Raw genomic sequence first — 12,967 nt, 5'->3', positions numbered from 1 at the left:
GCCTGTATTGATGTCTGTGACTTCTGTCACCACTGGGGGGATGTGCAGGGGCCTGTGGTCTGGGCCGCCACCTGGGACCACATTGGTATCCAAGGGCCTTACCACTGTATGGACTATGCCAGTCTAGGTGGCCTGTGCAGCCACTTGGGACCATGGTGTCATCCGGCCCAGGGTACTGCCTAGGACTATGTCTGGGTCCGTGGTCCTACCACAACCAGGATCTGTATTGATGTCCATGGCCCATGTTGCCACCAAAGGCCACATGGAAGCCGAGGGTCTTGGACATAGCCTGTGGGCATGAGGGTGTCTGAGGGCCATGTTGCCATGAGAGACATCCAGATCTGAGTGACCTGGTCTGTCACCCAGGGCCGTGGTATCATCTGGGCTAGGGTTGCTGCTAAGGGCCATGTCTGGGTCTGTGGCTCTACAGCAACCAGCGTCTGAGTTGATGTCTGGGGCTTCTGTTGCCACTGACGGCTATGCAGATGACCAGGGTCTGGTTACCTTGGACCATGTAGGTGTTCGAGGACCATGTCGTATGCAGGGCCATGATAATCTTGGTGGCCGGTGCTGCCTCCTGGATCCATGGAGATATCCAGGCACAGGCCACTGCTTAGGGCCATGTCCGGTTTTGTGGCCCTGTGGCAGTTGTGGTCTGCGGTGGTGTCCATTGCTCTTATTGCTACTGAGGGCTCTGCAGATGCCCAGGGTCTGGTCAGCCAACTAGGACCCTGTTGGTGGCCAGAGCCATGCTGTTGCTGGAGTTGTGCTGATCCGGATGGCCTGTGGTGGCACCAGGGCCTTGGTGGAGTCCAGGTCGAACCTGCTTTGAGGGCCATGTCTGGGTCTGTGGTCCTGCTGCAGCTGGGGTCTATGGTGATACCCATAGCCCATGTTAGCACAGGGGTCATTGGTTAGTCCTGCCCTTCATTGGATACTGCAGCATGTAAGCTGGTCCTACCACTCAGGGGAGAGTTTGACCCCATACTCGGGAAAGATGGCCCCACCCCTCACCTCACCTGGGCAGCACACTAGAGCTGACCCTGTAGTCAGGGATGCATGTGAGCCGGCCCTGAGGACCTGGGAGCAGAATTGGCCCGCTGCATTGGGTGAGCTAATCGAGGCGGTGCTGGAGAGCTCACTCACCAGGGTAGTCATGATGGGGGAAAGCTGGCAGGCTGACCAAACCAACAAACACCTAGACCCAGAACCAGGGCTATGAGTTGGTCCACCCCAACATCCACCTGATGTTGGAGCCTATGAAGGGAACAAACCGACAGATTCAAAATAGCAGGGTCTCCATAACATAGGACATCCAAGTGGAGCCCCAGTGAGAGCCCTTAATCAGTGGTATAACAGAACCCAGAGGCCTCGAGCGAGACTCCTGTCAATGAACACTTGCAAGTACAGATGAATGGACTAAAGGGTAAACTATGTGACTCAATGGGCCACACTACAGCTTCCATGACAAAATTCTTTTTTGTTTTGTCTTGTTTCTTTGTTTTGTTTGGTTTTTGGTTTTTCTTTTAAATTTGGTTTTGATTGGGGGTAGAGGGCATTGCAAGGGCAGAAGGCAGATTCGAGATGACTGGAGATAAGTAGAATCAAAATGCATGATGTGAAATCCACAAAGAATCAATAAAAGTTAATTTAAATGAAAAAAAAAACATGGCTGAAGGTTAGTGTTTTAAATCTTATCTGTGGTTATGTGCGTAGTCTTTGTATTATTGTCTATCTCCTTTCATGTTTTAATATTTCATAGTAGAAGGCATAAAAGTAAAGTTTCCTTCCAAATTCTATATAAACTGCAGATTTTTGGAAATTTTCCATAATGGGAAAAAAAAAGATCTAAGAGAATATCAAAGCTTTTCCAAATCTCCTGACATATCTTAACAGATTAGACATCTTTCAAAAGTCGTTTACTGAATCAACTGTGTGCTAGGAACCGTGTGAGACTGGGAATGTGGAAAGCTATTTATTGAGGATACAGAAAGTCTCTTTGGAAGGAACCGGAGACCTAACCAAGAACCGATTAGGCCAGATGTCTCGATACATACCCAAAGCACAGCCTAAACTCAGTATCTTAGACAAACTGCATTTCCCCCTAAAGAGACAAGGCTTCCATGCTCATTACTTTACCCTCCCCCCACACACATTATCATTGTCTATGCTTTACACTAGCCTTCACTTTTCAAAGTAATGCTTCGAGAAGTAGACAGTCTCAGGGTCATGAGGGAGAGAAAGTTTCATGCAACAGAGGCTGAGCAGATGGTCTCCATCCTTTTTCATTACTCCTTTTTTTTATTTAACTCAGACATTGCTTAAGCATGGTCCTTATGCTATTGCTTAACTCTGCAGGCCAGCTACCCCACCACAGCCTCAGAATGAGTAGATTTCTCTGTGTCTGAAATCATCAGCCTGGGGGTTTCCTTCACTTGGGAGTGCTGGGCTGCCATGCTACCCAGAGTCCAGAATGACTGTAGAGGCGGGGTACTTTCCACCCTGTTCCATTAAACTGAATATGAATTGAAAGGGAATTTGGCATCTTTGAGAGGGGATTTTCTTTGACTTAGGAGAAGTTGGCTATAGAAAATGGAAAGGCAATCATGGGGGGGGGATGTAAAAGACAAACCTAAGCTGATCACCTTGTAGATCACTTACAGTAATTAATAGAAAAGAGTCGAGAGTTCCAGAAAAAGCGATTCTGTGCTGATCACATGATATCAAAATATAGAGCTATTTCTCTGGTGTGTCACGGAACAAGGAGGACATCAGAATCGCAATAAAGTTTCCTAATTATGACTCTGGGCCTCAGGGCTGTGGTCATGTCAAATATTCTTCAGTGGAAGCCTGAGTGATCAAGATGTCCGATTCCCAGGGAGAGAACTTTGTGTTAGCCAGGCCTGGCTGAGCACAAAAGCTCTGAAGACTGTCTTAAAATAGCAAGCTCTGCAAAAGGGCCCGAGATTCTTCTTGTCTAAAAATACACAGATTGAAATAAAATGGACTGTTTATCAAAAACAGACAAGTTGTTAAATTAATCCAAAAAAATAAAATTTGTTTTGTATTCATTTCATCGTTTTAGAAACTTGCCTAGCAGACTTTTGTAAGGGGTCATTTGAAATGATTTTTTTTTTCTAGATCTAAACTACTCAGAAGAATTTTACTAAGAAAATAAAAGTGAAATCTTCATCAGTCAAAAAAAAAAAAAAAAAGAATCTCAGATATTTGTGAAATTTCCCCTTTTCTCTATCATGACTAAGGAATAAAATCTGCAGTAAAACCCAACCTGGTATATATACCTGGGTTAGCTATTCATTATACTGACTGTTCAACAGCATGTCTTCCAAAGCCTGAAGATTTCTCCATCAGTGTCCCTCAGTTCAAAGTGTATGTTAAAACAGAAATGCAACAGCAGAGGGTAATTTCAGGAAATTTCAGCTCCTTATTTACATACATCCTTTCTCTCATCGTCTCATCCTAATGATCAGCCCTCCATGGCTGTCGAAAGAGACCACATGCAAGTTAGAATTTGGCTTCTGCTACATGGTAGTTGGAAAATCACTCAAACTCTGTGTACTTCCCTTTCCTCAAAACTAAAATGTCAAATAATACACAGGCATACCTGAGTTTCCTCAGGGATTTCAAGATCCCTTTCCCTTCTGAGCTCCTTATATAAAATGGCACAATGGTTACATATAACCCAGACACACACTTCCATAAGCTTAAAAGCATGTCTTGATTACTTATAGTACCCCTGGCAGTGGAAATGATACGTCAATTGTTATCTATGTTGTTGGAGAATAATGACAGAAGACCTGTACCTGTTGAAATTGACATAACAAACTTTCCAAATATTTTCAACCCAACCGTTAGTTGAATCCAGGGATGTTGCACCCACAGGCATGGAAGCTGGCTTTAGCCTTTGCTTTACTGCTCTCGTAAGCAAAAGTGCTACATGTATCAAGTACAGTGTACTTATCATACACAACATACAGATGGGAGTCCTTCTGCTACAATATCATTTTCTACAGCAAATGTGAACCTAGAGAGAAAAACAGACAGTCATTGATTAAGATTTTTACATATAAGCCAGGTGGTGGTGGCGCAAGTGTTTAATCCAAGCACTTGGGAAGCTGAGGCAGGTGGATCCCTGTGAGTTCGAGGACAGCCTGGGCTACAGAGTGAGTTCCAGGAAAGGCGCAAAGCTACATAGAGAAACCCTGTCTTGAAAAAAAAAAAGATTTTTACATATATATATATATATATATATATATATATATATATATAAATACACACACACACACACACATACTTAGAGAGAGATAGGAGGGGAGACACAGACATGACTACCTTATACTAATACTTTAAAACAAAAAACAACATTCAGTGATTATCTATAGACACGGTAAATGAATATTTTTTGCTCCCTAAAAACAGAGATTTTAATAAGTAAATTAAAGATCAATTAAAGTTCTATCATTGGGTAACTTGTCTCCAAGAACTCTTCTAATCTGCATGTTGGGTAATCATCATGGTTTTTGGATAATCAACATGGTGGATAACCATCAATGCTTTTCCTTAGTTGAGAAAAATTTCATTTCCGGATGTAAATGTGATCCTTCGTGGAAGATTTTTCCAGCTCCCTCTAAATTGAAGTGTGTTCACGATAACTCTGTAAGTGAGCTTCCTACTTAAAGTAAATGTAACTTTCTATGGCTCTTTCACTTGCATGAGTTAGTTTTATTCATCCATAGAAAAATTAAACTATGTCATCTGCAAGAAAATGCAAAGAACTGGAAATCATGCCAAGTGAACTCATCCAGACTCAGAAAGACAAAGATTGCATACTTTCTGTCATATGCAAAAATCTAAATTTGAGTATATAGACACACCCAAATATATAATAACATGCATATATTTCTAATAAATATTACATACATATATTATATATTAAATAATAGCATATATATGAGATATATGCATGTTATTATGTGATATGTATTATATATTTATTGAAAATTATACATCATATAATTTAGACTGTAGATGTGTGGCATGAGAGCATAAAGAAGACTATTAGGGAAAAGAAACTGGTTACCAGGAAGCAGGGAGGGTGGAGGAAGATTAAGCAAATTGCAATAATATGCATGTCTGAAAAATGTCAGATGAAAGCCATTATTTTGCAAGCTAACTAAAAAGATTATTTTTAAAATGCAAAAAAGAAAATTATGTAACTACAAACTGATGGTTTAGACTTAAAGTGGCTGGCCCTGGTATCTGTGCACATGCAGAGCATTTCCCTAGTCACGGCATCTCAAAGGAGCTGAGATACCAAACAAGCCAACAAGGCTAAGGAGCAGCATGAGTGAGGAGATCCGAATTGTGTTGAGCCCATGAGATGGGTCATGGGATAAAGCACCTCCTGCACAAGCCTAACATCCTGAGTCTGGTTCCTGGAACCCCCTGTGAAAGGAGAGAACTGCCTCCTGAAAGTTGTTCTCTGCCCTCCACACATGCACTGTACTGATACATACTTACCACTCTAATGCACATATAAAATTATTAAATACTTCAAATGGGTTTGGGTTGGCTGGTTTTTTATTTTTCTTTCTTTCTTTCTTTCTTTCTTTCTTTCTTTCTTCCTTGTGTGTGTGTGTGTGTGTGTGTGTGTGTGTGTGTGTGTATGTTTTGAGACAGGGACCCTGTATGTATTCCTGACTGTCCTGGAACTCACTTTGTAGACCAGGCTGGCCTCAAGCTCACAGAGATCCACCTGCCTCTACCTCCTGGGTGCTGGGATTAATGGCATGCACCACCATGCCCAGCATAAAAAAGCAAAATTTAAGTTTAAATTTTTATTTATCTTCAGAGTGATCCAGGTCTTTTTCAAATGTACTCTTCAATATTTTTCAATCTTGAGATTGAAACTCTTGAGAAGGAAGTAAGAATAAATAATCAAGAAGAGTTTTTAATATACCTAAGTGATGCTGGTAATTTGATGGTTTTATAGTTGATTATTAGTTGGTCAATTAGGTCTAGGAAGTTTCCAGAAAATAATAGCTTGTAGCTCTATTTTGTATCATACATGCTATATGCTATATTACTACATACTATATCTGCAAAGGCTCTGAATACTTTGATGAGTTTATGAATTTACGTTGCCAGCTTCCATCGCCTTAAATAATCCAGAATTTTCACAATTTCTGATGGGCAATATAATAACCCTCACTTAAAATGATTTTCTAAGTTTACTGCTTTATCCTGAGATGAGTGTGGTCAAATCCTCCACAAATCCCCTCCAACAATTCCTTCGTCTTAGCCTATCTGGTTCCAGGAATAGAAGTGTGAAGAGCTCACTTGGAGGCACACTACACTTCCGACTCCATACAGCTGGGCCAATTGTCTGGGAGACGGAAGGTGCTTAGGAAATGGTTTGTGGGGAGTGGAAAATAGCTCTAATTAAGGATAGGCTCCAGGTTAGTGGAATACATAAATGTTTTATATCTGTATACCAATTATTCTTATAACCTTCCCACTAAACTGTGGCATCAAAGTGCTATGAAACCAGGCCTGTTCCTCTGGCTCTTACAATTTTTTCTGCCCCATTTTCCACAATTATCTCTGAGCTTTAGCTACAGGAGTTGTATTGTGGTAGATGTTGTAGCCATTGGGAGTGGGCTCCACAACTCTGAGTTTTGATTAGTTGTGATTTTTCTGTAATGGCCTCTGTCTGTTGCAAAGAGAAATTTCCTTGATGTGGGATGAGAATTAAACTTCCCTGTGGGTATAAGGCCCAACATTTAGAATGTAGTTAGGGATTGTGCTGGGTTAGTAAAGTGGCTGACACAGGTTCTCCTCCAATATACACGACTTCACTATCCTTGGGTTGTGGGCTATGTTTCCAGTACCAAGCATGGTTTCCCTCTTGCTGAGCAGGTCTTAAATACAATTAGAGAGATATCACTTCCTGTGAAGGTGTGCATGCTACTACCACAGCCTTAGGGTATTGTGCCATGCTGGCTGCTGTGGTTCATAGGCATCATAGCTGGGTAGAGTGATTGGTTCCTTCCCTCCTCTGGAGCTTGCATGGCACCTTCTGGCCTTTGGCGGTGACTGGATAATTGAAAACATGGTCCATATACACTATGGACCAGTAGTCAGCTGTCAAGAAAAATGTAACCATAAAATTTTCTGGTAAATGTATAGAACCAGAAAAAAAAATCATATTGAGTGAAATAACCCAGACCCAGAAAGACAAACATCACTTGTTATCTCTCATTAGAGGCTCTCGTGTCTCATGTTCTCTCTCATTGGAGTACATAGCCTAGAGTAACAGAATAAAACAGGAAGGTCAAAGGGGAACATTGCCAGGGGAAAGGACTTGGGAAACAATAGTGTAGCTAGAGTTTTTCTCTCCGGGTCCCGCCAAGCCCCAGCAGTCCCGTAGCCCACTTATAAAATAAACATACAGGCGCTTATATTATTTAAACTGCTCAGCCATTAGCTCAGGCCTGCCATTGTCTAGCTCTTACTCTTATACTCAGCCCATTTCTGTTCATCTATATGTCGCCACATGTTCCGTGGATTTACCTGCTGCCTTTACATGCTGCTCCCTGGACGGCGGGCTGGCGTTTCCTCCTCTCTGCCTTCCTGTTCTCTCAGTTTTCCTCTCTGCTAGTCTGGTCTATACTTCCTGCCTGGTTACTGGCTAATCAGTGTTTTATTTATCAATCAATCATCCACATCACAGTAGAGAGAGGAAGAGCAGGGCATAAGAAAAAAGTGGGGGGTGGGGGCCTGGGGGTCTCTAATTAGGAAGGAGGAAGGAGATCAATACAGAAGGAGAGAGGAGAGTAAAATAAGAGAATGGCTGAAAAAAAGTCATAAGCAACCATAATATTAATTGTCTATCTAAAATACATGTGTATAAATACACATAAATAGTTTAAATGAAAATTTCCCATCTAGGCTGACAGTATTCTCCCAATATCCAAAGACCATGTAACAAAAACTCAACACCAGGCATGAGGCAAGCTCTTTTGAGTTGTTGGCCAGGCTTGTCTAAGATACTCCCAAAACATTCTAGACTATTGCTATTTCTGTTGGCCCCTCCACCCTACCCCTCGCCCCATGGAAGGTAAGTCCCTATTGCTGAAGACACCATGCCATTCAGACACAAGTCCCAGAGGCCCCTGAACTGGAACTGACTCAAAAAACCCATCCCTAAGGACTAGCTTTCATGGTACCAGAAATAAACCAGTTTTTAATTAGAACCAAACCATGACATAAAAGAGGAGGCTTTTTCCATCGGTTAATCCCATGTCAATAATCCGGGGTAGGGGTGCAAAATAAGTCTGAATCAACAGATACTGCAGCTTAAAGGGTCTTCCTCTGCAGGATCTTCCTTGAGGGCTCCCCAGAGTCTGAGAACCTGCACAGCAAACAACCAAAGTAGATTGCACTTTTAACTGACTTCATTAGGGTTGGGGACCATGCGGGAACCGAACCCTAACAGCTTCAAAGAAAAGCAGAGGAAAGAACAGATCGAGGGAAGAATACACTTTCCCCTTAATTTATTTTTTAAAAAGCTGTTACTTTTCAAAGTTGCCCCAAACCAATGACCCCTTGTGCTCCAACATATTTAGTATTCTTTTTAATAGTATGTATCAGAGTTCTTTCCTCTCAGCAAAATTCAAGGGGAAAAATCGTATTTAATTAACCAACTAAATGAATGAAAATTTCATTTGAAGTAAAATACTTTTGAAATACTTGGCTTAGGGCCCCATAATGCAGTGCCCAAAGTATCTTCAGATTTTTATTCCTAAGTGAGTTTTCGTATTCAATTAAATTCCCTGGCTTCAAAGTTAATTTAAGGAATATTCTGAGCCAAAAATATTTCAGCTACCTTTGAGCCCTCTAGGGAATGCCTCTCCAAAAACCTCTGGTCATTTATTCTAGGAACTCATAAATGTTGATGTAAACATACCCAGAAGGTTCATTTATCACATACAGGCTGAGGAGACCTATGATTGAGAGCAGAGTGAATAGTAATAAATTCTGAATAGGTTCCATATTTTTGCACACTCTGGAGTCTCCAGTATCGGTTTTCCTTCACTGCTCCAGAGCTGGAGTTTATTAAAGTATATTAAGGAGACGACTGGGCTTCATATTTCAAATATTTCTGCCAGTCTCCCATGCAAAAACAAAAAATAAGTGTTCCCTGATACTGATAATTCCCACCACTGCTGACAAGTATCACTTTTCCCCTCTTCTCTTCCCAGCTGAGAAAATATTTGCTGTTGAACATCTGGCTGAGGAATGCTGAAAGTCCAGAGAAGTCTAGGACATCATCTGAGGTAGACTTTGGAGGAAAAGTCACGTGGAATATTAGGCAGTTACCCAGAAATGCATTTTCAGACAAAATGCACAGTATCATTTTGTGATGGTCAGAGCATCCTAAATGGAAGACTGAAGATAAACACTTGGATTGGCATCACGAGTGTATTGTCATTGTTGGCACTGAAATGTGGTGCCATAGCAGCATTGAGTTAGAGTCACAGAACTGCTTGACAGCTGTGCAAACAGATCTGGAAGGGAGTGAGCTAGGTGACCCTCTGGATGACAATGTTATCCTTTACCAGTGTCTACACTCCCTCTGAGGAACAAGAGAAAAGTACATCAACATCAAGTTTTTCTTACTGAACCATTTGGTCAAGCACTAAGTCATTCATTAATTTCAATGAATTTTTGTCCTGATAATATGTACAGAGGTAGAAAGAGCATTTCTACAAATGAACATTGGAAAATTTAATGCCAAACCAAGGAGTGATTTTGTTCAAACATGTATCAATGAGCCTGCAAAAAATGAGTGTCTTATCCGTGGAGTTACAATAATAATCTACCTCTAGTTATGCATGAACAGAAACCAAAGAAACATACAGAGGGCATGGCAATGGAAATGGTAGGCTGAACGCTGGGTAAGGAGGATGTCATTGGTTATTGGGAGCAGAAGGTGATGTCCACCTAGTAAGAATTATTGGCTGCTACACTGGGCTTGAATTCAACTCAAGACCCCTCGAAGGCTGAGTAAGTACTTCACTACCAAGTGTCAATCCCCAGCCCCATTTTTTCATTTTACCAGTGAAAAATGACTTGTGATGAACAAGGCAAGCAGATTTAAACATTCAACGATGCTTTTGATGTACTGAAGCAACATTCAACTGGAGATCTTGAGTATTTCCAAGATTAGAAAAAAAAAATTGCCTGACTCTTATTAACTATTTCCCTCACACATCAGAAGTTATTCCAACTGATATAGAGTATTATCCACAGAGGAACCTTCTCATAGATGGAAACTGATAAATCGTCCTGTGAACTTCTGTTTTAAAGGAAATACAGATCTGTCTTGTCTCTGCAGAATATTAGTGAAAACCAACTGATACAGCTCCCTCTTTTCCAGGAAAAGAAAAAAAGGCAGAGCCTGTGAATAACTTTGTGAGTCCTTGTGCAATCCTGAGATGGATAAACGTTGAAAGAAAAGAAAAGGTACCTGAAGGAGTCAGGCAGTGATAGTGCATGCCTTTAATCCCAGCACTCAAGAGGCAGAATCAAGTGGATCTCTGTGAGTTTGAGGGCAGCCTGGTCTACAGAGCTAATTCCAGGACAGTCAAGCATGTTACACGGTGAAACCCTGTCTCACACACACACACAAATAAAGTGTAGACTAAATGTCCTGACACTTGCTGTTACTGTTCTCTCTGAAACGGCTTCTAGACTGTGTTAGTTTAAATAGAGGAAACATAGATTTAACACTTTAGTGTCTGGTATCCAGGTGAATATATCACTCTTAACATGTATCCTATGGAGTTACAAAATAAAAAACCTGGTTGACAATGTCTCTCCCTATTCTACATGCACATTACATCCAGGGTGCTGAGCTCAGTTCCCAGAACCAAAGTGGGGGGGGATCATTTACAAAAAAAAATAAACTGCTTTAGATGAAGCAGAGTTTACAACAAAATGTGTTCATGACTTTAAAAGCTACAGTGGAATGTTCTTTTTATTTTTTTTTAATACGTATGTGTATGGACCTAAGTGTATGATATGTGTATGTTATGAAGCTACCAGTGGCCAGGAGAGGAAGTCAAACACCCTGGAACTGGAGTTACAGGCAGTTGTGAGCCACCACGTGAATGCTGGGCACCAAACCTAGGTTCTCTGCCCTTCAAAGATTTATTTTTCATGTGTTTGTCTGCATGTCTGTGTGTGTATTCCAGAAGCAAGAATGAGATACCCTGGAGCTGAGCATCACATCCCCTGAACCTAGGGTTACAGGCAGTTGTGAGCCTCCTTACATGGGTGCTTGGAATCAAACTCAGATCCTCTGGAAGAACAGCATTCTTAACTGGTAAGCACTCTCTCCAGCCCAAGATTGTTTCTATTTTTTTCTTTTTTTAATTGCTTTGTTTTAATTGAAACATAATTGCATCACTTTCCCCTTCCCTTCCTCCAATCTGTCCCATGTCCCCTCCTTCCAACACCTCTCATACTCTCACTGCCTTTCAAATTCATGGCCTCTTTTTCATTGATTATTATCGTTACATATATAAACTCATAAATACAACATGACGTATCCATTTAGGGTTGCTTTTGAGTTGGCCACTTTGCATGGAATAACCAATCAGGAGCTCATCCCTGTCACTGGTGGCCAATAGTTCTTTGTCTAAAGGTAGAGCTCTGTGAGATTTGTCCCCTCCATGTGGGCATGCCAATTGGGGTTGTACTTGTTCAGGTCTTATTTAGGCAAAAAATTCTGTTGAGGTATCATAGGTGAAAATTCCCTGGCATATCTAGGAGATACATTTCCACAGCACACTTCCTGGTCGTCTGACTATTACAATCTTTCTGCCCCTTCTTCCGTGATGCTCCCTGAGCCTTAGGTGCAGGAGTTGTGTTGTAGATGTATCCACTGGGACTGGGCACACCCTATGATCAGTTGATCTCTGCTTTTGCTATCAGGTGTGGTTTTCTGTAATTGTCTCCATTTGCTTCAAACAGAAGCTTCTCTACATGGGGTAAGAGCTACACTTCTCTATGGATGTAAGGATAAGCATTAGAGTACAAGTTAAGACTTAGGCTGATTCAGAAAAGAGGCGGTAGTAGGCTCTCCTCTAAGATGAATGGCCTCCCTAGCCCTAGGTAGTTGGCTAGGTTTCTAGTACTGGTCATTGTAGATGTAACCAACCCTCTTATTAAATAAGAAACACAGAACCAATGCAAAGAAGAAAGCCAAGAGGTCAGAGCTAAGAGCTAAAACCTTACCCTTCCTCCTCCGGTGGTCCTACCTCTCCGAACCAGAGCCACTTCCTGTGTGTCTGTCTTTTTATAGTGTTTCTGTTCTGCCTTCTCATTGGTTGTAAACCCAACCACCTGACCGCCTTGTCACAGCCTGTCTGTATAGACCTCCAGGTCTTCTATGGTTGGTATTGAGATTAAAGGCATGTATATCCAATACTGGCTACACACAGAGACTTACCTAGCTCTGCCTACCAAGTGCTGGGATTACAAGTGTACGCCACCACTGCCCTGCTTTCCTATGGCTTGCAAATAGCTCTGACTGCCGGGCAACTTTATTTATTAACATACAAATAACATTTTAATACAAATAAAATATCACCATAGGGCATGATTTATTTCCTGATCTTAAGTCCAATTAGACAGGTATTGGTTACCACCAAGATATACATGCCAGGATTGCACCTTTAGGGGTATCTCGCTATGCCAGTCATTGATGTGGCTCCTAAATGTCACCGCTTGCTTTCCTCTCCTGGCAACTTGCATATCGCCTTCTGGTACTAGGAAAGCTAGACCTCAGGAAACGGGCCTTCTTTTAGGTTAGATCCAGCTCCCGTCTTCTGAGTCCTGTGTCTGAAGTGTGTGGCGTCTTCTGCAATACAGACTTAAC

The 12,967-nt window shown here is 41.6% G+C and overlaps 1 pseudogene; it reads left to right on the top strand.

Annotated features, from left to right (window-relative positions):
* Window positions 1-406: 406 nt before the first annotated feature.
* Window positions 407-12,967, top strand: part of LOC114696852 — a 32,854-nt pseudogene continuing 20,293 nt past the window's right edge.

Source organism: Peromyscus leucopus, chromosome 8a (assembly GCF_004664715.2).
Source record: "Peromyscus leucopus breed LL Stock chromosome 8a, UCI_PerLeu_2.1, whole genome shotgun sequence".
In the NCBI taxonomy this organism is placed as follows: domain Eukaryota; kingdom Metazoa; phylum Chordata; class Mammalia; order Rodentia; family Cricetidae; genus Peromyscus; species Peromyscus leucopus.
The sequence above is the reverse complement of the archived record's forward strand: the minus strand, read 5'-3'. Positions and strand labels throughout refer to the sequence as shown.